At 36.3% G+C, this 27,159-nt stretch overlaps 1 pseudogene; it reads left to right on the forward strand.

The window, feature by feature from the left end:
- On the forward strand, positions 11,013-26,463 carry LOC18779938 (annotated as a pseudogene).

A 27,159-nucleotide genomic window follows, 5' to 3' on the forward strand; every position in this document is an offset into this window, starting at 1 on the left:
CAGTCCACCTCTCTTTTGATGTAGAATTGGGTCCAGCGACTCAGCAGGCCAGCCAAGTATGCAAAGCCTTAGCCATTGTTTTTAAAACATTTACACATTGCCATTGTACAGTCAATCCTCTAAAATTTATTAATTACTGCAGTCAATAAATTAATATCACATTTCTACAATTAATCTCAATTTATCCTGGTTTGATTTACCTGCTTTGCAGGTTTGTGTATACCTCCTTCATAGGTAATTTCGTATCATATATCTCCTCCATAGGTAATTAACATTCATATGTATACCTCCTCCATAGATAAATAGCATTCATATGTATACCTCCTTCACAGGTAATTAACATTCATGTATATTCCTAGTCCATAGATAATTATACCTCCTCCATAGGATTGTAAGAAGAAAAAGAAGGAAGAAGAAAGAAGAAGATGAATAAAATGAAGAAGAAAGATTATAGGAAATTTATTTATTTATTTTTGTATCATTAGCTCGTGTTTATGGGATTTTCAAAATTAAAATGGATAGACAAGAAAATATTTTATAAATTCAAATCATAATTAACTAAAAGATCAAATATAGTAATTATTGGCCTAAAATTAATTTCTTACCCATTTATGAATTGCAATTACAATTAATAGTTGTATTAATTAGCTAATTATTGTGATATAAATAAGCCTTTCCCGATTTAAATCATAAGGGCATAATTGGAACATGAAAATAAATTTAAAAAGAAAAAATATATATGATTACATCATAAAATTAGAAAAGGAATATAATCCTATGTGGCATTGAAGTTAGAGGACTTGCATGTGATAGTCTAAATAACAAGGGAGAAGGATTTCTAACACACACATGCACAACTATGATGCCATGGGGGTTCGAACCTGAGACCTCTGATTTGCAAGTCAAGGTCTTTTTTATACTTTACACTTCATCATTTCTTCGCTAGATTCTTTCCTTGATTGTTAATTATATGTTAGTTACTATATGGAACCATGGAATGATGGAAATGATCAACTTCTAATTATATTAATTACATGCCACTTGAGAAAAGTTAATTAATTATATAAACAATTAGTTGCAAGTTCATCAAAGAACGGCCACACGCTTGAAATGAAAACCCAGCCATAATATATATTATATATATATATATATATATATATATATATATGATCAGCGGCAGACGATGTTGATGGTTTCAAGTCCCATGCTCTGACTCCCATTATTAATTGGAAACTACACGGAATGCAGACTTATTATTATTACCCAAACTCAAAGGCATTGCCTCTCAACTAAACTTTATCAATGCCGTAGGTCCATCGCATTGCATTGCATGCATTTAATTACCTCATTTTATTATAGCGACTTGTCTTGGCCCTAGATTCAAAGTCTAGCTAGCTAGGGTTTGTCTTAATCACCGTCTTCCTAAGTTGAGCTTATAGAGTTGAACATGCAAAATAAAAATTGAAATTATTAATTAAATAAAGATAATGTGGTAAATTTATATTTTTTATATTTAAAAAAATTAAAATTAAAAGAAAAATTAGATAATAGATCCTATTTTTATGGAATACAACTACCCATTATTATTTTTAAATTATAAAATAAATTATAAATTTTTTTAAAAAAAACCTCTCGCAGGCACGGAAGCGCGTGCGAAGAGTCTAGTATGTAACTACGTATATGTTTGAATGGTGTTTTCTAATGCTTACCTTTTTCATGTTGTAGCAGCAAACAGAATTAGGGCTCGTCAATGGGCCAAGCCGGGCTTTAAAGAGGAGAGAGAAAATATCAGGCCGGGCCGGGCCCTATTTTTTAAGAAAATTCAAAGCCCAAGCCCGACCCATGAGCCGAGCTTGAGAAAGCCCATCGGGCCGGGCCGGGCTAAGCCCAACGGGCCCTACTTCATTAAAAAAAAATCATAAACTTAATAATAAGGGCATTTTAGTCCAAATTTGAGATTAAACTCACTTAATTTCAATATTTTCACATCAAACCAAATTCATAAAACACCCAATAAAGTCACACAACTTATAAGATTTTTCACAAAAATAATAAAACCAAGTATTATTTTTGAGGTTATTACATAATTAGATCGTAATACGTTTTAAGAAATAATTTTAAAAAATAATAACTATCAAAAAAATATTTTTTTAAAGGATGGTATGAATAAATATGCAAATATTTGGTGATGTGTTCAAGAAAAGCATGATTATATTTGGTGGTACGATTATGTTTCATGATATGATTATATTTGGTGATGTAATATGTTGTTCATCTTATTTATATATATATATATATATATAATTGTTGAATTAATAATTGACACAAATTAATGTGCTAATCACCCAATTATAAACTAGGAATGAGTAAAGAAAAGTAAATGAAATGAAACAAATTATATATGTGATTTAAGTGATATAATCCTAAACCTAAACTCTTATTTATATATAATTATATATGTATGCGGGCCTAACGGACCAGGCTTTTGTGGGCGGGGCGGGCCGAGCCGGGCTTTTTTTCGATGGACCGGGCGAACCCCCATCGGCCCATGAGCCCGCGGACCAAATGATGAGGCCTAAACAGAATAGCACATATATTATTTGATAAAAAAAGAAAAAAGAAAAAAGAAAAAAGAATAGTACATAATTTAAACCAAAAAGGTTGGCCTTGAATTAATTAGCTTGTGGCTTGTGGCTTGTGGCTTAAATTGTAAACCATCTGCCAGATTTGATGTTGATGCAATGAACCGCATGTTAATTAAACGTCATTGCTAACTGCTTAGGAGTGGTAAATTCTTTGTTTTCCCACTACTCCCAATCTTCTATTGACTTTTCATTTTCATAGGAAACGTACGTATAACTTACGAATCTGTATTGTACATATTGACTTTTATTTATGAATACGTATCGAACCAACAAAAGAAAGTATTTAAAAAAAGAAAAGAAAAAAAAAGACAGATTAGGGTACATGATAAAGTGTTTGTGTTGACTAGAAAATAGACATGTCATTTTCATGTTTTCATATTAAAATAATAGGGCACAACTTAAACTCAATAAGTATGCCAAATTGCAAATACATTTTAATTACATTTTAATTATAAAAAAAAAACTAAGTACGTATTGAAGATTTAAGATAAGATCGGATACGAAATAATGGCCCCTTTTTTCTTGTGGATGCGTTCATATGTGCCAATTTTAAAAGCGGCAGTATCAATATTATATTTGATTATAATCGTGGACCACTAGGGTTTGCATTATAATATGTACAAACTTGACCTTTTATCTGATTCTGACATGGACGAAAATGCCCTTTGACTTCCCAAAATGAATGTTTGTACACTATATAATTGGTAGTTTTGAGATTGAAATATAAATTAATGATATATATACAACTAATCTAAGGATTTCAAATTTTTTTATTATTTATATTTATTATAACATGATCACGTTTTCAAGCATGATATGGGAACTAAACTTCCAGCCACTATCCTCCTCAGATCAACTCAATCATTCATTGTTATCAACAATAATTGTAATTAATGTCATGGGACACAACTAGACCCATTTTCTCGTTTATAATTCTAAATTGAAAAACTAAAATAAAACTCAAAAGAAAAGTAATTGGCAATTAACAGTTTTCATATCAATTTTTTTAACAAAAATTTACAAAAAACAAAATGGGAACATGGTCCTATTTTCATACAACATAACTAGACACATTTTCTCTTTCTTAATTTTACAATAAAAAAACTAAAAAAAGAACGGAAAAAAAAAAAAAAACCAATTGACGTGTGCCAAAGGCTAGTTGTGGATAACGACAAAAAAGAACAAAGAAAAAATCAACTAAGCACACATAAGTCTTCTCTTTTGACTCTACCACAACAACAACAAACTTACTTGTAACAGGGATAACATTGTTTTGCTCTCCCGGGCCAATAACATAATGACAAGTAGAAAAGTTATCCTACGTATTATTGTGTTATTGACCAGAGATAACAAAAAGTGCTCCCGTTGCATGAGTTTCTCTCACAAACACTCATAATTAAATAGATCATTAATAGGGACGCTCATTCTTAGATTTTGGTCATATGTATTTTTTTAGAACAAGCGATAGTCTAAACTATAGGGGAGAGGGGGTTAACATACACACAACCAAGACATTTGGTCTGCAAGTTAAGACCCCTTTTCACTTGGTTAGACCACATTGGTTCAGTCATAGTTTGGATAATGCATATTTTATCAAGTGAATTTTTGTAATAAATAAAAAAAGCAAAAATTTAGATCCCTTAATAAAAAGTAGTCATTTATAAAAATTAAAAAAAGATTTGCAAATTGAGCCAAAATTTTAGACTTAACCCCTTCAGGTATCAAAATTTGACTAAAGTTGCAGATTTGGTATTAAAAAAATAGCTATTTTTAATGAAGGTTAGGTTTTTGCTAATTTGATTTCATATCAAGAAAATATGACATTATTATACATCTAAGGGAAAATTGGTTGTTAAAGTTATTTTTAATCATATTATCAATGACTTATCCGAAGTTGAAAGACATCTCAAGTTCAATGCTTTCCTTCTTAATTAATTAGAAGAAAACAATTATCTCTAATTGCGGAACCAAACCAAGCACCTCATGCATTTCACATGCTCTAGGCTTGGACTCAACAGCAGATCTAGGAATTCTCCAGGGAAGAGGCAATATTCGAATGAGGGTTTAAATTTTTTATAACTATAACAGTATAAAATTAAAACATATTAGGATCTTATGTCTATGACTTATGTCTATGACTAATTGACTATAGTCTATATGTTATATCTATTAATATGAATAAAATGCATATAACCAAGGACAGATCCATGCTTGGGCTAGAGTGGGCTTTAGCCTAGTGTTGACTTTGAAGAGAGACAAATTAGGCTTAGTTGTTTAAGCTCAATTTAGAAAAATTAAATAATAGCCCACCACTTTTTCTAGAAAGCAGCCCATATCTACTACAGCCAAATACTTTAATACTTCAATTACTAATATTTTCTCTCTCTCTTCTTTGGTTTATCCAACTTTTGATTTGGCTCTAATAATGTTTATAACGGTATAAAATAAAAAACATATTATAAAAAAAACCAGAAGATAAAAAAAAAAAAAAAACAGAAGAGATAAAATACGAATGCATAGTTTGCTACTGATTGGGACTGTTGGCTATTGCAAGAGTCTAAATGCAAGGAGGCTTCTTTAATTCAATTCATATTGCAATTTGGACTCCCCTTTGTATTAATGACAGCAGTTTCTACAGTGGAGGTTTTACAGGGATAATGGCATCAGGTTCTACAGTGGAGGTTTTACAAAGGGATAAACTTACAAAACGACGTCATATTAAGAAAGGTTCTCTGCTTTGTATTAATGGTAGCAGGTTGTATTACAGCTTCATATAGCAGGTTTCATCTTTCTTTATTATTATTATTTTTGCCTCGATCCAAAACGATGTCATTTTGGCCAGGGACTTTTAAAAAAAAATGTGCACGCACTATGTTGCGCATAACAACCCAGCAACATAGGCACATCAAACAGAAAGGAGTTTTGCTTAGGCATTTCATTGAGCAATTGGTGGGCATTTCTATGGCAGACCAAAGGGGCAAAACTACGACCTCCAAAGCGTTTTTCGGCGAGAGGAGGTGCAGCTGCATCTCCTTGTGCCTCTGTGGGTCCGCTAGTGCTTTGACTAATTAATGAAACAATGTGCACTGGTCATTCAGGTTAATGAAACAAAAGTTTGAACTTGAAGTGGTCATATCACATCCAATTCGCTCGCAACATTGCATTGGCTAATATTTTAACATTTCTCATTATAGGTCAATGTAAGAGCACTCTCCTCCAATATGGAAAGAATATGTGTAAAGCAATCATATGTATATATGGTCTTTATCAGAAACAAGAGCCATATCCAAGCTCTAAGATTAATTTCGAATTTTTTTTTTGGGTTATAATGAAAATTCATTACTAGGGAAGGATTACAATATGACAGTTACAAAGAGTAAGCTCAATATACTAATATAGAGATCTAGGCATAATGCTTTTTCATTAAAGTCCAAAAAAGTATTTGGCCCAGATGCTTCAATAACACCATGTGAGCCCAACAAAAGCATCATAATAAGGCCAAAAGCCCAAATAAAAGCCATCTTATGAGTCATTCTATAGTGAGGGCCTTATATATGGCCCTTAGGTGAGGCCCTATCTTTTAACCACAGGATCAGGCTAACCAATTTGATTCAACGATTAAGAGATAAGGCCTCACCTAAGGGCCATATATAAGGCCCGCAGTATAGAATTCTTGGCCATCTTAATTCCACACAAAAGCAAATAGTCCACTATTGACAGTTAGCCTACGAGAGGCATAAGGCCAACCAAAACCCACACCGAAAATTTGGTTTTTGACAAACCCTAGCACAAAGGCAACATAGTCGAGGATGTTGCTAGGAAGACATGATCATACACCCCTGTGGCCAAAGTTGAGAGAAGACCCTTTTTTTTAATAGAAGAAATTGAGAGATGACCTTGCCACCACATAAAAACACCATGCAACAAAGCCCATACCCACATATTTGCCATAAAAACCAATAAACCATCACAAGACAAAAACATCAACACGATCAACACCAACTCCACCATAATCATGCTCGCCAATGCACCAAAAATAACACAACAACGAAGGGAAAATCACAACCCAAAGCCAAAGGAGCTAGTAAACAAAAATAGAAAAGAGGTGGTGCACCCGACCTAGAGTTTTACACACATTTCGGGAGGTATGTAAGGAATCACGTTTAGGGTTGATAGCTATGACCAAAAGGTAAGGCCAGATTGAAAAACGAGGAGAGAGATTGGGAGCAGAGGTTTTCGAAAGAGACATGAGTGGTTTAGAGAGAGAATGGGAGGAAGATGCATAGAAATGGATGGTTTGTGAAGATCTAGGGAAGGGCAGATAAATAGAGGCATCAAGCCTTCGATTAAACCCACATAGAGGAAGAAGGGGTCACCAATTCTTAGAGAGAGTTTCATACCCAGCAGATAAGAGAGAGCTTACTGCACACTCACAATCGGGATGAATAAAGTAAGATAGAAGAGGGGGAGGAGGGAAGGAGAAGTAGTGATCTCATCCCCCTCAAGGACGTACATTGTTAGTTTGAGGATAGGGTTCATGCGGCCCTGCTTTAGAGAGAATAGTGTTTTCTCCGTAAGCTTAATTTCGATTTTGGGAAGTTCTATTAAGACCCTTCAGTTACTATCTAACCCCCACATATTTTCCCAGAAATTTCCCATTGTACATCTATCACATCATCCCTCTCTTTCTTTTTGTTTAGGTTTATGAAGTGTACGCTTGTTTCTAGCATATTTTATCACAATATGATAGCAATGATACAAAAAAATTTTCTATGGGCCCACGACCATGGTGTGTTCATTTCTTCTATTTTATCCATGGCCCTATGGGCTATGTACTCCGTGTAAAGGTCTTGTTAGACCATTAATATGACTTTTCCATGCCTTAAATTCTATGGTAAAGTGGTCGTGTTGTTAGAAATATGCCCTAAAGCCAAACATTTGATGTTGCTTTCTGGATATTTCACCATCACTTATGAGCAAGATTCTTGTTTTCAACCATGATATTTGTTCAATAATAATAACAATAAAATAAAAGTCCTTGGACTATGAAATAGTATGAGAGCTATACAACGAGATTGGATATAAGGAGACTTCTCATACTTCCACATCGTTTCCTAAACGTTCCAGGTCATAAGATTATCAATTGGGCCTTGATCATCCACAAAAAATGGTACACATTATATCCCCTCGATTGGGAGAATTACTAGTCTTAAGGCATTGCATCGAAACGCGATTGAGAGATAAGTGTGTAGGTGCTTATAGAGATAAGTACACTAAACGCGATCAAACCACAAGTTCTAGGATAGGGGTCTTACTAACATGCTAGACTAGACCTCATAGTTGCAATACTGCAAACTAGTCCTCTGACTTGAGACATCATAGTGGTCTTGTGGGCTAGTCGTTTGTCTTTGAAATTACTATAAAATCGACAGATAAGATTCAATAGGTGGTCTTCAGGATTCTCGATAAGTTCAAATAGACAAGTGAATGTACAACAAGGGATGTCTGCTCTTAGTAATGAGAGAGAAACCTCCAAAGATATGATTGAGGAAATCTCTGCAGAGTAGTGGATATGACTAGAATGGAAGTTTCTAGACATAACCAATGTAATCATATAAGTGGAGAATTCATATTAGGGTTTTGAAAAAAGTATCCATACCCTGATAATTCGAATTAGAAGCACTGTACTAGAGAAGGACTCAAGTACACAACAATTCAACTTGAATAGGTTCTTCACCTTTCTAATTAGCTTGGGTAGCCATGACAGACTGCTAGGTGTCACTCATGGGTTCTGGAAGCCCAGTAAAGTCTAATTCAAATTAGTCTTTGTCAATACGGAGAATTAAATGATGGGATTTAATTCATGCTCAGTTAAGAGGAACCAGACTTACCCACTGCCTCGAAAATTCGAACCAACGGATCGTACACCGATAAATGTAATAAGAGAATAAATGAAGAAAATAAGACTTTGAAAGTCAATGGTCAAAGTCAAAGTCAACTCGGTTAACCAAAATAGTTGACCAAGTCAAACTATATGGACTACGGTCATGACTTAATGGTTAAGTCATAACTCATAATTTGATTGTTAATTATGAAGTTAGTTTGATGGTAGGACTCGGTTTGTGGTTTAAAGACATTTTGGGCCAAATGGCAAAATAGCCCAAGGACCTATTGGGCCTAGGAACAAGTGTTGTATGACAACACAAGTGAAATGAAGCCTAAGAGAAGCTTAAAGGACATATGGCCAAAATTTAGGGTAGGGTGGCCAAAATTTAGGGTGGGGTTTTTGGCTCCATCTTTTGTGTGGCCTATATAAGTCACACTTAGGTCATTTCCTCTCTAGGGTTTAAGCCTCCTAAGTTTGAGTGTGGTGTTAAGAGAGAGGAGAGATCATCTCTCTCCATTAATTGCTAAAAATCTGTCTTAGAGGAGAGGGCTAGCACCTCACCTACTCTTGGTCATCTTTTTCACCTCTTCACTCTATTTGGTGTGTATGAACTAGAGGATATCTACTTTAGCATCTTTATGGGGAATCTATTGAGACTAAGCAAGGAAGAAGGCTTTCCAAAGGTGAAAACTTGGAGACCATCCAAGAATGCTTCAAGGGTAAGAAAGTCTCATCCTTTCTCTAGGATTTTGATATGTTAGGCATAAATGCGATTAGACCTAGAAAGATACTTGGGAAGATGGATAGTATTAGGCTCAAGATGATTTAAAGTTTCGCATCCGCCTCTTGAATAGTTGATTCATGCTTGTTGTAGCCTAAGATCTACTAATTTTGAATTTATATACATATTTCCTTCACGTGTCTCTCATAGAAGGCACAATAGTTGTTCCATATCCTCTTCAATGGGTCTTGTTTAAGAAGAAGTTATCTTTTAAACCAAGACTGATTATTTATCTCATGGAGAATTTTCTTTGTTATCTCTAGAGGCATGCTAGCTTTACTGATATTTCCATTTTTGTGTGGCTGTTCTTGCAACCCCTTGATGTATTTTTCTATTCTTTATAAGGTTTGAGCCATGGTAGAATCATAAAACTTGCACATAGCACCATAAAATAAGTTGTCCAACGGTAGATGTTTTTTAAATACTCTGACCACAGCCTTATCATTGGAATTCTTGATATTGGCATTTCCGATTTTCATCTCACCATCTCACATCTCAATCATTCAAAGTGATGTTCTCAACTTCTTTTATGCAAGATCCTTGATACAAACAAAACAATATATAAATTTCACAGCCATGCGAATAGCATAAATATGACAAATTACATAATATAATTAATATTTTACCTTATTCTCATCCAGTGGCGGATCTATGAATAAATATGGGGGAGATTTAATTTCGTTGAGTACCTTTTTCCACTCATACTTTCTTTTGGCCCTTAAATTTGGGGTTCTTTTTTACTTGTCTTCTATAATTACCTTTGGCTTGTGCTTTCTCTTGCTTTATGTTTATTGTGGTGGCTTGTTCGTTTTTGCAAGAGTTGTAATTCTCCTGGAGCTAGTTGATTGTTGCACAATTAATGTCCCATTGCTTTTTCTATATCCTCGCCTCTTTTATCATTTGCATTGATGTTTAGTATTAGAGACATATGTTCTCTGTCTACTTTACTATGGGGTTTAGGGAGAGGAGGAGAAGAAGAGAAGAAGAAGAAGAGAGAAGTCCTACAACCCTAAATGCATGGTTCATTTATTTGCATTTATATTGCAAAAATACAACACTGGTCCTTGATGAAGTTGGTGCTTGTCTTGTTGTGGATATTCGTTCACAAGATCCTTATATGAAACGTATGGTTGATGCAAAATTTTCAATTGATTTAGTTAACGACACTCCCTCATTCCCTTTGGCTCATTCATCTAAATCTTAGTTTCAATTGATGTTTATTCACCAACTATATGCTTTGGAAAGCTTAGTTTATGCCCTTGTTGAAGTGTACTAGTTTAATTGGATTTGTTGATAACACAAATCCTTGTCCCTCTCTCTACAAGTGTGACGGTCCCACACCTCACCCTAAACCCTTAATTGCTCATGATGCACGGATCTCATTGGAAAAATGTTTTAATTCCAAGTCTTGCTATTGTATTATTCAGTCGAAGCATCAATTGCAAACTACCAAGCGTGGCAACTCCTCTATTACTACATATTCCAATCAAATGAATACTATTGTCAATAATTTGGATCTTGCCGACAAACCTGTGGATAATGATGATCTTATTGACTTGATACTTAATAGTGTCAGCCCAACGTATGAGAGCGTCGTCAACTCTATTCAATCTCGTGAAAATCCTATTGCTCTTGATGATGTTGATTGTTGAAACCCTTTTAGAAGACTACTTCCATTGCTTTTGATTCTAGAACCACTATGTTATATGCTAATTGTGGTCGTGACTCTTTACTTCCTCGTCATCGTGTTGTTAATCGTGGTCGTTGTGGTGGTAATTTTGGTTCTCGTGGTGGCTTTCCTGGTCCTAGTCATTCTCCTAGTTGTGGCCTTCTTCTGCTCCCTTCCAAAGGCCCAAATTATGTTCCCTTCGGTGCTGGATGTGGTGGCTTCTCTTCCTCCTCCTATGGTAACCCTGTTGGTTTTCAAGGACATTATAATTATAGTGAATTTGGTCATATGGCTCGCCGTTGTTCTCTCCCTCATATTGCTCCCCATGCCATGGTCGCCTCCTACTCTCCCACTCAGTCACAAACATGGTTTACCAATAGTGGTTCCTCTACTCATGTTATGAATAGTGGTACTAAGCTTTCTCACAACTATGGTAGTTAGGATCATGTTTTTGTGGGTAATGGTCAAGGTTTGCAAATTTCTAAAATTAGTTATGGTCCCATCTCTCAATTTCGTTTGAATAAAGTTCTTCACTGTCCTTATGCATTTCAAATTTACTCAGTGTTCATCAATTTGCTAATTATAATTTTGTTTATTTCATTTTCACCCCATTTGATTTCTATGTGAAAGATCTCATCTCATGGAAGACGTTTTTCCACGACAAGAGTGAAAATAATCTCTATCTGTTCTGGCACAATCCATCCTCCTCTCAATGTTTAGCCAACGCCATTACTCTCTTCAGTACCCCATGCTTCCTCTTCTGTGCGGCATCAATGCTTAGGTTATCCATCTCTTGCTATTTTTCAGAAGTTTACAGCTCATATTTCTCTTAGTAGTTCTACTAGTAGTCAATTTTGTTCCAATTTACTATCGGTAAAACGACTTGTTTACCTTTTCAATTATGTTCTTATGTTTCTAGTGTTCCATTACAATTAGTTCATTGTGATATTTGGACATCCCTGATTTTATCTATTGGTGGGGGTGGTGTTTGTTCCACCATGTTTCTAACCCTCACTCACCTGAACAGAATGAGGCTACCGAATGTAAACGTCATCTCATAGACATGGCTCTCACTGTCTTAGCTATCGCTCACATGCCCTTCTCCTTTAGAGTTGAAGCTTGTAAATACCCCTACCTACTTAATTATCCATTTTCCTGTAAGTCAATATATCTCCTTCTGAATGTTTGTTTGATCATCGTCGCACCTATTTTGCTTTCCATGTTTTGGGGTGTGCATTTTATCCTTACTTCAGTCCTTGCAATAAATATAAAATTGAATTTCGTTTTAAGTAATGCGTTTTCATATGTTAGTCTCTCAATTACCAAGGATATTGGTGTAAGCAATGGTCATGTTCACCTTTCTCGTCATGTTATTTTTTATGAATCTACTTTTCCTCTTCAGGTTTTTTTTTTCTTTCTAATTCTTCCAACGATTCCCTCATCTTCTCGTGGTACTTCCTCATCGATGGTTACACTTCCTTCTCCATGGTTATTTGTTTGAAGATGAGTATATGCAGCAACCTCGTGGCTTTGAAGATCTTAAACTTCACCAATCTTGTCTTCCATACCTTTTGTTTGGGTTGGGGAGCCTCAGGTAAATGACTATATCCATTGATTGAAATTACATACATGGACTATTTTGCATTGTTGATAATTTATATTCCATTAATTTTCAATCACTTTTGATTAATGGAATAGGGAGGTTCAACTGCTCTCTACTAGCAACTCCTAGCCTAGAAGCCGGAGTCTGTAACGTGACAAACCCAGAATGTTCTCCCTATATCTTGACAGTCATCCCTGGCAAAACGTACCGATTAAGGATTGGTAGCTTTACCTCTCTATAAGCTCTCAACTTCCAAATTGAGGTAACTTAAACGTTACCAAGTCTTTGAAAGTTTCAAATGTGTTGATGTTATAAAGCTTACCTTTGTTAGTAACAAACTTTTTTAATTCAGGGTCACAATATAACTGTTGTTGAAGCTGATGGGCATTATGTGGAGCCATTTGAGACTAAAAACCTATATATTTACTATGGTGAGACATTTTGTCCTAGTAACAGCAAACCAAGACCCATCAAGAAACTACTGGGTGACTACAAATGTAGTTAGCAGAAAACCTGTAACCCCAACTGGCTTAGCAATCCTCAATTACTATCCAAAATATTTCAAGAAATCCCCTCCAACTCTTCCAACCACAGGCCCTCTGTGGAATGACACTGCACCAAGATTGGCACAGAGCCTTGCTCTCAAAGCACACAAAAGTTTCATTCACTCCCCTCCTTTCACTTCAAACAAAGTGATTGTGCTTCTCAACATACAAAATAAGATAAATTGGTACTATAGATGGTCCTTAAACAATGTATTTTTCTCTCTCCCCCGCACACCTTACTTAATAGCTCTAAAGAAAAAGTTAAACTTAAACTTAAACCATGTGTTTGATCAAAACCCACCTCCAGAAAACTATGACTTGAAGAATTATGATATATACGTCATTGCAAAGAATGTAAATGCCACTTCCAGCAATGGCATATACAGGTTGAAGTTCAATACCACAGTGGATATTATACTGCAGAATGCAAACACGGTGATTGTGAACAACAGTGAGACACATCCATGGCATCTCCTCTTAGATGGTTCTCTCACTTCTCTACATTTCTTCTTCACTCGGGTTTTACTGCTTTCAAGGCGGATACTTGTTTGTTTTTCACAAAGATGGCCACTCTTGTTTCTTTTAATTTATGTGGATGATATCATTGTTACCAGTAATGCTTTGTCACATGTTCAAGCCGTTATCAACTCTCTCTCCATCGTCAATTTGCCATGAAAGACTTAGGTGACCTCAATTATTTTTTGGATATTAAGGTTAGCGTACTATAGATGCTTTATGTTTGACTCAAGCTAAATATGAGGTAGAATTATTCAAACATGCTGCATTGCATGAGGGTAATCCTTGCCTCACTCCTGTTACTATTGGTTCTCAATTGAGTTATCTTCATGACACCCCTCTATCTGATCCCACCGAGTATTGTAGTATTGTTGGAGCCCTTCAGTATCTCACCATCACTCGTCCTAATATTTCCTTTGCTATGAACCATGTTAGTTTATGCATCATCCTACAAATATTCATTGGAAGCTTGTTAAATGCATTCTCCGTTACATGCTTGGCACTTCCCATGATGACCTCATTTTTGGAGCCGGCGATTCATTTTTGGTTGCCTCTTTTGAAGCCGACTATGCCGCCAATCCTGATGATTATCTACAATAGGATATTACATTTATTTTGGAACCAATCTTGTCTACTGGAGCTTTATGAAGCAACTAATCATCTCTCACTCTAGCACCGAATCTAAGTATTGTCAGTTAGCCTTTACTACTATGGAAATTTCATGGATTCATCAACTCTTATGTTAATTACATGTCATTTTTTCCTCTCCTCATTTGCTTTGGTGTGATAATACGGGTTCATTGCCCTTACTTCAAATCCTATTTCCCATGCACGTACCAAGCATTATGCTAGGGTTATTATTATTACATTCGTGAACTTGTGGTTGCGGTTTGTTGCATCTTCATTATGTTTTTACTCATACCCAACTTGCCGACATCTTTATGAAGGGCATACCTATTCCTCTATTCTTGTTTCCCAAATCCAAGTTGTTAGGCTCTTTGCACATCAGCTTGTAAGGGGTAATGAAGCACTATCATATGCTGATCGATCACCACACTTCTAGTCGACCGATCGCCACACTTCTAGCTGACCGGTTGTAATCCTCAAGAGCTTCCATCCGCTAATGCACGACTCCCCGATAAGTGCTAATCTCAAGCCGACCAATCGACCGCATAACTATTGTTGCTGCACCAATTCAGGAAACACAATCTTGTGAAATTGTAATCTTGTGTAATAATATGTAGTTGTACAAAATGAGAATATGCTTGGAGCCCAAGTATCCATCTCTTGTATAAATATCCAAGTTATGTGTTAATAAAAATCATCGAATTTAAACCTAAGTGAATCTCTGACATAAATGATACGACAAATTAATAGATAACAAGGAAGTAATTAGACAAATATTGAAAAACAATAATAAAACCAACAATTAGAAAGTGGAATGCAACACCAACTTCAATTAAGCAAAATACATATAACTATTGACATAAGGCACTTTCCCTTATTTTATGAACTATGAAATTGATAAGACATAAGAAAGTTAAGAACTCTAACATCCACATAATGCAATACAAAGAAAAACTATATCTGGCGAATGAGTTGGTTGTATTGGGGGGCTTTTTTTTCTTCTACCGCTTTTTCTTTTTTCCTCTTTACGTGATCCAAAACTACGTCGTTTTGTCTTGGTTAAATTTTATTTTAAGTGACCTGGTCCAAAATGGCGTCGCTTTGGCTAGGTCCTTAAAATGAAAAAGAGAAAACCTGGCTCGTAGGTGCTACTATGTGCAACACAACCTCATTCTGGAATTTTGACAAACAATTGGTGGGCATTCCTCCCGAGCCATCCAAGACTTCCAGGGATCAATATCCGCGGTTGCTATGAGATTTTCTTGCATCGGGGGGTTAGTTGACCACCTTTGTCCAAACATGGATTCGCCACTAAGAGTGGGTAACATGTAACAACTAGCATACATAAGCAAATATTTTACTGACATACTTGATGTTGTGGCGAAAAATGGTTGGTTCTTATGTATTGCAGGACTTACTTGTGAAGTGGAAAGTGGATATCTCTTTGTATTCTTCTTTGTGAATGTTGCACTCAAGTCTGTAATTGACGCATCAATGCATGTCTAAGTTATATCGCAATACTTACCTCTTTGCCTATTACCATCACCTGACGGTTGTATGGTGAGGTAAGTTATGTGCATAATGTGAATTGGTGTTCGAGTTATTGAAGCGAAGTCACGAACCCTTGTAAGATGTTAAGATCTTCTCCTTTTTGACCTCTTTGTTTCATAAAAATGGAGGATAATCTCAAAAGCTTGCAGTTTATCCTGAACGCCTTTCCCTGCTTCTCCAAGTGCAAGTGAAATATGAATAGCATTAAATTGAGGACCATAAGTCAAGTACCTAGTTGTTGATGGTCTCTAAACAATTTTTTTTTCATACTCACATGGTATGAGGTGCTTGGCATATTTAAAGACATGCAAGATGAGATTTTGTCTCTTGATTCTTCTTTGCCAATGTTTAAGGCCCTCCTACATGATCTATTCATAGGCTCCCTAAATTCCTGTGGTAGGGGAGTTTTAATTTTGTTGAGTACCTTCTTCACACATACTTTTGTTTGACCTTGGATTTGGTGTTCTTTTTGGTTTATCTTCTATAATCACCTTTTGCTCGTGCTTTCTCTTCCTTTCTTTCCGTTGAGGTGTCTTGTTCAATTCAATACTATTATTAACCCCTTTGTAAGGAGTTGAATTTTCCTGGAGCTTGTTAGTTGAATTATTGATTTTAATTATCTTACATGTGGTATAGGAGTCAATCAACAAGTTTTAGCTATGTTTAGTATAGTCTCATATTATTGACAAATATGATTTTGTCAAGAGAGTGTATGTTGTATTCTACGAATAATGACCTTTGATGTCCTTCATGCTATTGGACCACCAAAGCCATGTTTGAGTAAATCAATTTCTTCCTCTCATTCTTGTTGTTAGGAGTTCATCAACAACTTGCTATTCTATAGAGAATGTCGATTGGATTCATAACCTTAAAATCCACGATTCGACTGCCCATCTTGTCCACTCATTAGGAGACCATCAACATGCAAAGTTAACGTCGTTTTGATGTATGCAACCTCAATGTTCGGATGTATATATTTTCTTCCATGCATATTATCATTTGGTCACTAGTGGCTCCAATCGTTTTGGATTGCAATCGATATAATCTCTGTCGTGAATGTCGGGGGTGTCAAAATCAACAGCTGTGACAGTCCGGTGGTTGATTCGAATCACATCACGGCAATAGATTAATATAATTTCTATTTGTTTTATTGATTTCTATGCAATAATGCAATCCTTTTATAATTAAAGTACTCACCTAGTTTCTGGTAGAGAAAGATGAACCAGTGCATTGGGCGAATGTGCTTTCTTTAAATATTTTTTAACCAATTTCTTGTTGTAACACAGTGTGAGGATTGTTCTTCCAGATATTATTATCCCATATCAATTTGCCTTTGTTAGTGATTGTATGGTTATGGACAATATTTTACTGGTCTATGAATTGCTTAGGAATTATCAGGAGATATTGGTACACCAAGATGTGCTATCAAAGTGGACATTATGAAGGCTTATGACACTTTCGATTAGGAATTTTTACTTTAGACTCTAATGCTTTTAGTTTTCCTATGGCTTTAATTGGTTGGATTAGAAATTGTATTACTTGTCTAAGATTTTTTATTACTATTAATGATGAACTCACGGGTTTTCTTTGCAACAAAAAAAGGGCTTAGGCAAGGTGATCCAATGTCACCTTATACCTTTTTGTTATTGCAATGGATATGTTTTCTAGGTTGGTTTAGCAACGGATTGCATCTAATCCTTCCATTAGATTATGTTGGAGATGTTCCAAGATTAAGTTGTCTCACTTGTTGTTGATGACCTTTTCCACTTTTGCAATGGTGATATTGAGTCTACTACCATTATCAAGAATGTTGTTGACGAATTTCATTCTATTGCACGTTTTCAATCTAATATTTCCAAGACCAACCAGTTTCTTTTTGGTGATGCAGAGGATGAGCTGCAATTACTTATTCCTTTCGTAAGTTCAAAAAGTGATCATTTTGAAGATCTTTGTTGATTGGCAGCTAACTCCTATTAGATATCTTAGTGTATCACTTATTACTTCCAAGTTGACCTTCCCTACTTGTACTCCTCTAGTTCAAATAGTTGAGGTGATGATTAAAAGTTGGGAGAATAAGGCTTTATCTTATATTAAAAGAGTCCCAATTATTTATGTTCTCTCTATCTGTCAAGTTTTTGGGCTTATAATTTGTTTCTTCCCAAAAAGGTTTTGCTTGATATTGAGAGAGGAATGAGAACTTTTCTTTTGTCTTGAAATTTGCTGGGTTTGCACAATGGTAAGGGGGATTAGAGTGAGGTGCATATGCACAAGGATGAATGTGGTCTTGGTATCGAATGCTTACATATATGGAACAAGGCTCTAATGACAAAACATGTTTGAAATATCATGAAGTGTGATTGCAACCTTTCAGTTTCTCTCATGCCTTGCAGTCGGGGTATAGTGGAAACCCCTTGCCCGGTGTATGATCAATAAAGGGTAAAACTAAAAAAAATAGCTCAAACAAAGGTTAAAATAAACTTATCTTATAACAATAACTCAAGTTTGGTATGAACCTATTTCCGGTTTGAAAAAAAAAAAAATAATAATAATAAAGATATAGGATTTATAGAAAAAGAAGAAGAAGAGAAAAATATGTACAATTGATAAAATAAGAGTGAAAGAGATAGAAGGGAGAAAGAGGTGAAGAGATAAATAAGAAGAGAAATATAAAGAAATACATGGAAAAGAGAGAAAGACGAAAGTACAACAAGAAGGGATATGGTTCATTGAAAAAAAAAAAAAAAATTGGGCTAGAGTAGTTATTTAGTTGGGTACAAATTGGAACTAAGACATTTGGGTACTATTTGGGCTAAAATATCTAGTTATTACTTGGAGTCACTAATGTTATTTGAATATTAATTAGGCTTACTAATAATTTTGTATATAAATGGATAAGTAAACTTAACATAATCGGTCCGGTTCAATTTATACCCGTTTTTTCAAGATAAAATTTGAGACGGTAATCGATCCAAAGCTGTTCGTTCGATTTTTGAGCCTAGGTTGACTTTTTTAGTCTACACATTTTTTTCTTAGTTTTTTTCGAATCGGTTCACTGGTTCACTATTTCAAATGCCTGCCCCTACTTGCAAGGTTTATAAACAGGTGAGCGAAACCACAGCTTAGTAGGGACAAAAAATTTATTATATTAAATTGATATAACTAAGATCATACAATCAAGTATCAAATCAATGATAGTAATCCATGAGTGCTCTTCATCTGTTGTCATTAATTCATATACTTGAACAAGAAGACCTCACACGTCTCGCTTGCCAGATAGCACGAAGATATGCATAATAATTAGAAAGAGGTTTTTCAGCCTGTTTCATTTGCATAGCCTTTCGAAATAAATCATACACCAAAGATCTATTAGGTCCCTTAAAATATGTTTTGGATATAGCATCCCAAATTCTCTTTGGTGTAGACAAACGAATGAACATGTTCATCTCGTAGGGTTCCATGGCACTAATCAGCCAACCTTCACATTATCCATTCACCACTACTCATAGAAGTATCCATTGGATCGGGTTAAGTAGTACTCCTTGTCAGATAGCCATATTTGCTATGTCCTTCGACAAACTTCTCAATAATCTGAGACCAAAGAGAGTAATTGGTGCTATTTAGCTTGACACTAAAAGGAATAGAAATAGTTTCCGCCCATAAGGGGAAAGATCATGGTAGATGTTTGTGGTGTTGTCTTGATCTGAGAATCCTCACCACTAAATACAAAACATTCCTCAGTTCCGCCAGTCATGATAGTTTGTTATCAAAAAGAAATTGGCAAAAAAGAATCGAAGGAGAATTGAAGACTTGATTGCTTTTGATAAAGCAGTCGGTGTAAAAGAGTGTCGCGGTGGTCTTGCGGCGTCTAGGTTGGGCTACTGTCAGTTATGCGGACTTCAGTCGTGTGACATGGTCGTGGTGTGCGGGTAAGTGCTCCAATAGGGTAAATAATCAGTGTGATTTCTTCTTCTCTTTAGGAAATATTTATAGGATTACAAATATACAAAAGTCAAATAGGAAAGTAAATACAATCCTGTCTAATAATCTCAACTTACAATCAATTACACAATTATCTCTTGATATATAGAGGAATTTATGGACTCACGCCAATAATAACATCATTCAAATCTCCACTTGACTTAAGATTCAACTTCCCCTATGTATTTATATATATCTTTGTTGTACCCAAAGTGCCTCTAAGACCCACTCTCCAAGGCCCAAAACAAAGTTAGGCCCAACTTGCTTGAGGAAGCAATTGAACTCTACCCAAAACTGGGCTCTTCTAAGACTACTCGAGTTCAATTGAGATCAACAAGGGCTACCTAGCGCCATGCATCAACCATACATCAAGGCCCCTCACACTATGTCAGGTTTCGCGCCTAAGGAAAGGCCCAAACATCGATAGCAAGGCCCACCAAGCGCGATCACAGGATGCGTGCTAATCTCAGAATAGGAATAACCACGTGTTGGGATCCTAATCCCGAAGATGCCACATCATAGGAGACCCAAAAGTCCCACATCGAAAGAGAACAAAAATAGGGCTCCTCCTTCCCAATATAAAATGGAGTACTTTTCACCAAAATGATAACTTGAAATCTCTTTAGACTTAATCACAGTACCTTTGGGGAAAGATCCGACTTAGGGATCAAAGGGTGGTTGGTGACCCCACTACCACATCTAGTGACCCTTTCTCTGTCTTATTTCTCAAGAAAGTCAACATCCATTATCCGCTATTGTACAATCCCCCCAAAAGTTCAAGGGAAAGAAGCTTTATAGAAGTATGTTTGTCAAATCCAGGAGGGCCATCCTTGAGGAAAGCTAGGCCTAAAGGTTTGGACGTGCGAAAATTTGGTGGTGCGAAAATCAAGCATCAACACACACACACACACACACACACACACACACACACACTCTCTCTCTCTCTCTCTCTCTCTCTCTCTCTCTCTATGTCCCCAACGCCCCAGCCACAACCCCAACCCCTTCAAACCCCTTCAACCACAACCTAAATCAACCTTCAGCCACATCTCCCTCACCCAGCTTTCCTTCTTCCCCGACCCAGAAAACCGAGTCGACACCCCACGAAGCTCTTCTTTGCTCTTGCTAGATTATCTTCCCCACCAAGTAGGCATGGGGTGGGTGGTGGTTTGGTATTTTTTTGGGGTGGGGTAGCTGAAATTATTTTAGTTCTATAGAAGAGTAGGGGAGAGAGGGAGGAGAAGGGGAGAGCGTGGGTATGAGGAGAGAGAGAAATGAATTTCTAAGTTTTTTGTTTTTTGTTTTAAAAAAAACTTTGAAGTTTGAAGTGATTTATTTTTAAATTTGCTTTTTTGCCAATAATTTGAATTTTGTTAATATACTTTATTTAATTTAAGTAAAAAGACAATCCTTCCCCTTAACTAGGGGTGGGCATCTCATCACAAAAAATCTGTGTACCGACCCTACTGTACTGACAATTTGGTTTGGTTTGGTTTATTTTTTATTTTTTTACTCTTCCAATCTAATTCGTGCTGAAATATTTGGTTAAAAGATTGAGTAACACTATCCCTAACCTAACCTGTACCGAATCGAACTAATGTATGTGTATATATAAAACACACATACCTATATACATACACTCCATTTTATAACTAAAAAAGGAGTGTAAGTGGATAAAATTGGAGTGGGAAAATCATTACCCATATATATGTGTGTGTGTGTTATAGAATATAAGCCTATAATTAATACTACTATTTTGCATTTTTCATGGTGCTATATTCTATGTTTTTATTTATTTAAAGATTGGATTATTATCCCTAATAAAGAAGGGATCCCTGAGTTGGAGTTTTTCAATTAGCATTAGTAATAAATATTTTTATTCTGAAGAATTTTTGTTAAATGGTACTATTGGCCTACCGAATTAATCCAAACTGAATAAGCAGTTAATCGATCTGAAAGGTTAAAGGATCTAATGGTTGGTTAATGGAAGAGAAATTGGTCTACTGAAGACTTTGGTTTAATTAAAGAAAGGGCCCTCTACTGTTCCAAACCGATCTGTGCTCAGGTCTACCCTGAATTGTTAAGTTGACTTAACTCCTGTTAGATTTAGGGGGTGTGATTGTAATAAATGAACCTGTGTGGTCTGACTGTAATTATGTCAAATTTCAGGGGCTCTAAGTGAAATTCTCCCTTGTTTTTATTGTTATCTTTGGTTGTGTGTTTCTTCGGTTGTACTATCCCCTTGTGTTTTCTTGGTTGGTCTTTTGACCTCGTTGTTGTTTGCTCTTTGGGCTTTGCCCTATTTTTGGTTAATAAATTCATTTAATTAGCAAATTAAAAAAAAAAATCAAATTAGAGTACTAGAGTTGTTTCCCCAAGTTTTATTTGATATGTATAATGCATAATTAATTTACAAAATTAGTGAAATACCAATTCCTAGACATAAAACTATAAATATACCCTATACTATTTAATTTCTATGTTAGATTATGGTTTTGACTTTTTGGTTTGAATTTTTTGAAACAGGCCCAAAACTCACCACCTAGGATAGGAATTTGAAGAACAAATTTCGAATACACACAGCTCTCTACATATTTCAACTCCAAGCTCAAAGTCGCTGGATCTAGTAGCGATTTTCGAATTCAGTGACCACAAAACTGAAAGGACCCGCCCCGAATTTCCCGAAACTCGGGACGAATCCTGTGGAATTCTCAACATCACCCTGATGCCGGGCCCACATACTGAAGACCGAGACTTTCTGCCGAAATTTCGGTAGAGTCTCCCCTATAAATTGGACATTTCCCAAAATTTCAACCTGCACAAAAACACATTTAATATTCCAACAGGCAGCACGCACAATATAACTTCATGCAATTCACATAAACGGCCTTCGGCCTTCCAGTAATTCTCAACAAACTACCAAGCACATTATCAAATCAATTCATGTCTTAAACAAGGCAAACGATAAATTTAAATATGAATTATGACTACTAAATTTCAACATGCGTCATTTAACTTTTCCAATTTCAACATACGAGGTTTTAACCTCCTAACACAATCACATATATGTCTGCGGCTGCACCTAATAACCTTAGGTTACCTACGTACCCTCACTGAGGGATCAAGCCACACGTAGTTCTTCCTTAAAACCCAATTCCACACATAGGTAATACCTTTATTCATTTATCTGTATTTCACATAATCTCCCCATACGCCGGTACTACCAACGCCACGTATGGGGTCTGTCAACACGCCGGATAACCTACGCCGCGTGCGACCGCACCATATTATCACATAATTTCCCCATACGCTGGTACTACCAACGCCACGTATGGGGCCTGTCTCAACGCCGGATAACCTACGCCACGCGAGACTTGAACATCATATCACAATATCTCCCCATACGCCGGTACAACCAACGCCACGTATGGGGTCTGTCGACACGCCGAATAACCTACGCCACGTGCGACCTCAACATATTATCATGTAATCTCCCCATACGTCGGTACTACCAACGCCACGTATGGGACCTATCCGCACGCCGGATAACCTACGCCACGTGGGACCTAACTTTCACAGGGTGGTACTTGTAGTGTAACCAAAATTCGGGGAGGTACCTAAGGTAGTGCGTATAGCACTTCAAACTGACATTCTAGACTCTTTTTATACCTTTAAAAATATATATATTTATAGTTTAATTCTAATATTGTGTAAACATCAACAATAGTCTAGCACCCGATAATCCCCCCTGGGAAGGTGAGACTACTCCGAAAGACTCACGGTCAACTAAGGGTTAAACTACCCTAACCCTGGTCAAACGGGCCCACGGGCCCACGACCTCCAAATTCCGATCCGAAAGTTCCTATGGGTTCTACAAGGTATAGGACACTCGTCCTGCAAGTTTGGTCCTGATCGGACGGTCGGATCGCTCACGATCGCACGATCTGATGGTTATTATAAAACATAAACTTTAAATTAATAAATCGGAAAATCCAGGGCTCCGATTCACGATCCGTGAAATCCTACACGATCCTAGACATATCTAGATTAACATATATTATATTCGAGACCATCCAACGGTCCCAACCTATCGAACCCGGATGACGCGAAATATGTGAAAATCTGTTCGATAGTCAAACGACGTCCGAATTGAGATCCGCAAAATCCTACGCACTCGTGACAACCTAAAGATCTTATCAAGGTAAAGTGCAACTTCACCACCCTCGCCCACGCGCCGGCAGCGCTGGGTGCCCAAAGCGATTACACATCGCCGGAAAATCTCAAAATCACGGCTCCAAACTCCTACCCTAGGTATAACACCATATTTGGAGCCACTTTTGTTCTTGGACCTACCCCAAAAACTGACCGGAGGTGTCCGGAATCGCGATCCCAAAATTGGCCGAATTTCAATTCGTAAATCGAATTACCTGCGCTAAGAATCGATCGAATCCTACTCAACAGGCAGCTAGAGCATGAAAAGTAGGTGAGAAACCATATCTCACTCGTCGAAATCGATGGCCGAAGGAGGGAGATCGACCGCGGAGAAGTTCGGACGACACCGACCGCTTCTTCTCCATTTTTAGACGAAACCGCGGCAGCTGGAAGCAGGAGCTGGATGGGGTTGGAAGAGGACGACGGCCCAGTCATTTTGGTACCAGCCCCATCGTCATCGGTGGCCGGAGGAGGGAACGGCCGACCAAAACGTGGGCGGCTGCCACTGCGCGTGCGAGAGAGAGGAGAGAGAGAGAGAGAGAGAGAGAGAGAGAAATCTGATTTTTTATAAAAATCTCATTTCTAAATAATTACGATTGTGCCACTGAGTTTCTTTTGACCATATCTCTCTCGTTACAACTCCGATTTGAGCCCACCGCGTGTCTACGGACTCATCTCAGTACGACCTTCCCAAAAATACCAGTCACTACCCCAAACTATTTTCGTGTAAGAAAATGACCAAAATACCCCTACCTCAGGGGTAAATTTGTAATTTCACTTAAATAATTTAAACAAGGGAGAAATTTGGAGTCGGGGTGTTACAAAAACTGCATCTTTAGATAAAGAGAAGGAGAAGCCAGAAATGGAAGAGAACGAAGGTGTTCAGAACGCCAACGTCGGTGGTGAGTGCGAGAAGAACGAAGATGAAGACGATTTCTCTTTCGCCTGAACTAGACCCGACGGATAGCCGATTTCCATCGACGATATATTCCAAAATTACCAGATCTATCTGGTGTTCCTGATTTTAAACCTGGATCTCCTATTCGCCGACTCCGAGGACGGCGTTTCTTCCAAAGCCAGATGTTGCATACCGTAGATCTGGAGACGTGTGCAAGGTACAAACCTTCAACTACATTGCTGCCTAGAATTTCTTTTTAGTGAGTTTCATTTCATTTCCCATCAGAACATGGTGAGATAATGAGAAGCAAAAGACCAGGTGAAAATCTGACATTGGATGACACAAAGAAGATGAAGAATACCTGGCAGGTTGCTCGTGAAAGCATGCGGCTTTTCCCTCCTATGTTTGGCTAAAACTCTGAGAAGGTTCTGCTCCCGGCTATCAACAAGCTTGTGTTATTTATTTTTGGCTTGTGAACGTTTTAAATTCAACGATTTAGTTTGTATGGCATAGGTTAGAGATCTGAACATGTAACTTTTATGCTGTGGTTTATGATCGTTTCAATATGGAAGAAAACTAATTTTTTTGTTCTTTAGTCGTCATTAGTTTTTCAGTTAAAAGTTTGAGAATATTAAGGGTTTTTTATTTAGTTGTTCTCTTATGGCTTAAAAACACTGTAGCTCATCTGCTTATGGATTTCTTGGTTTTGATTTCACATTAGGGTTTTGATTAATGCTTTGAGTATTTGTTTCATTTTTAATGATAATGATAGTGATAATGAATGTCAATTGGGTATTTGAGTTTCTCATACTATTAGAAGTTTGCTATCTCTGTGTTGCCTATTAAAAGAGATGTGTTAAAACGTTTTGTAAGATGAATAAAAGAAGGTTTATTTTCAATGTTTATGTCGCACACATGCCTTTCAAATTTCTTTATAAAAAGTCTTTAGTGTTCTTGTCTCTTGCTGAATTGATGTGGAAAAACTATGTAGAGAATAAGTTTTTTCGATAATGTTTTTGTTTGAATTGAATTTCCTTTGGCTCATTATGTCATGCTTTGTTTGTAGGCTCTTGATAAGATTAGATTTGAGAGTATGACTGACAAGAGCAAGCTTGATGGTCAGCCAGAGCTCTTCATCCCTGACAAAAACAACAATACCTTGACTATTATTGATAGTGGTATTGGAATGACCAAAGCTGGTAAGGTGATTTGTAGTATACAATTTGTTATCTATTAGTGGTATGAACATTTGTTAACTTCCAGTAAGTGGTATGAACAATTGTTATACTGTTCATACGCTTCAATTGAGTTGATTTCTATTACATAGTATTAATAGTGTAATTCTATGACATAGTATTAACAACGTAATTTTATAACATAGTATTTACATATTTCAGTAACAAAGCATGCTCTATATTTTGCTCTATATATAGATGCGCACTTGAAGTTTATGAATATACAGAATGTGTTTTTTACTAGGAAGATAGTTCTATGACATAGTATTAACAGTGTATTTTTTTTTTCTTGTAGGGGTATTTCCTTTTGCCTTTGTGATTGTTTTTGTTGAAACTATGGACAATTGGAGGTGATTTCTGCAAAGGATATCGGATGTCTTGCTGAGCTTTTTTTAAAAAATTTTTGTATGAAATGGTATTAACAATGTACTTCTATGACATGGTATTAACAATGTATTTTTGTGACGTGGTATTAAAAATGTACTTTTGTGACATGGTATTAACAATGTACTTCGGGCTTGCTGGGCTTGTTTTGGGTTTTTTTTTTTTTTTTTTTCTAGTTTTTTGTGTTAGGTTTTTTTTAAGTTAATCAGTGGCAGTTATCTAATTTATAGGAACTTCAACACTTATTTCTTATGTAGTAAATGGTTTGGGTATGTTTCTAAAGTGCATTTTATATGAGTTTTTTTTTATAATTACAGCCCCTATTTTGGGTATATTACTAAAGCTCCCTAATTAATTTGGATCTTGCTTGTAATATTTTCGACCTAAAGAAAACCTAAAATATCACCTATATCAAAATTTTGAGAATTATTTTGAAGCTTGTAATATATAACATTAGTTTAAAAAAAAAATAAAGAAAATGAATAAAAGTATTTATAAAAACACCAAATTGGGTTTAAATAAAGAGAAATGCTCTCAAACAGCACTTATCACTATATCGATATTACCTCAATATGCTATTTAAAATATCGATATGATATCATTAATTTGATAGTCTACGTTTCGTGATAAT

The sequence above is a fragment of the Prunus persica genome, chromosome G4, assembly GCF_000346465.2.
Source record: "Prunus persica cultivar Lovell chromosome G4, Prunus_persica_NCBIv2, whole genome shotgun sequence".
In the NCBI taxonomy this organism is placed as follows: domain Eukaryota; kingdom Viridiplantae; phylum Streptophyta; class Magnoliopsida; order Rosales; family Rosaceae; genus Prunus; species Prunus persica.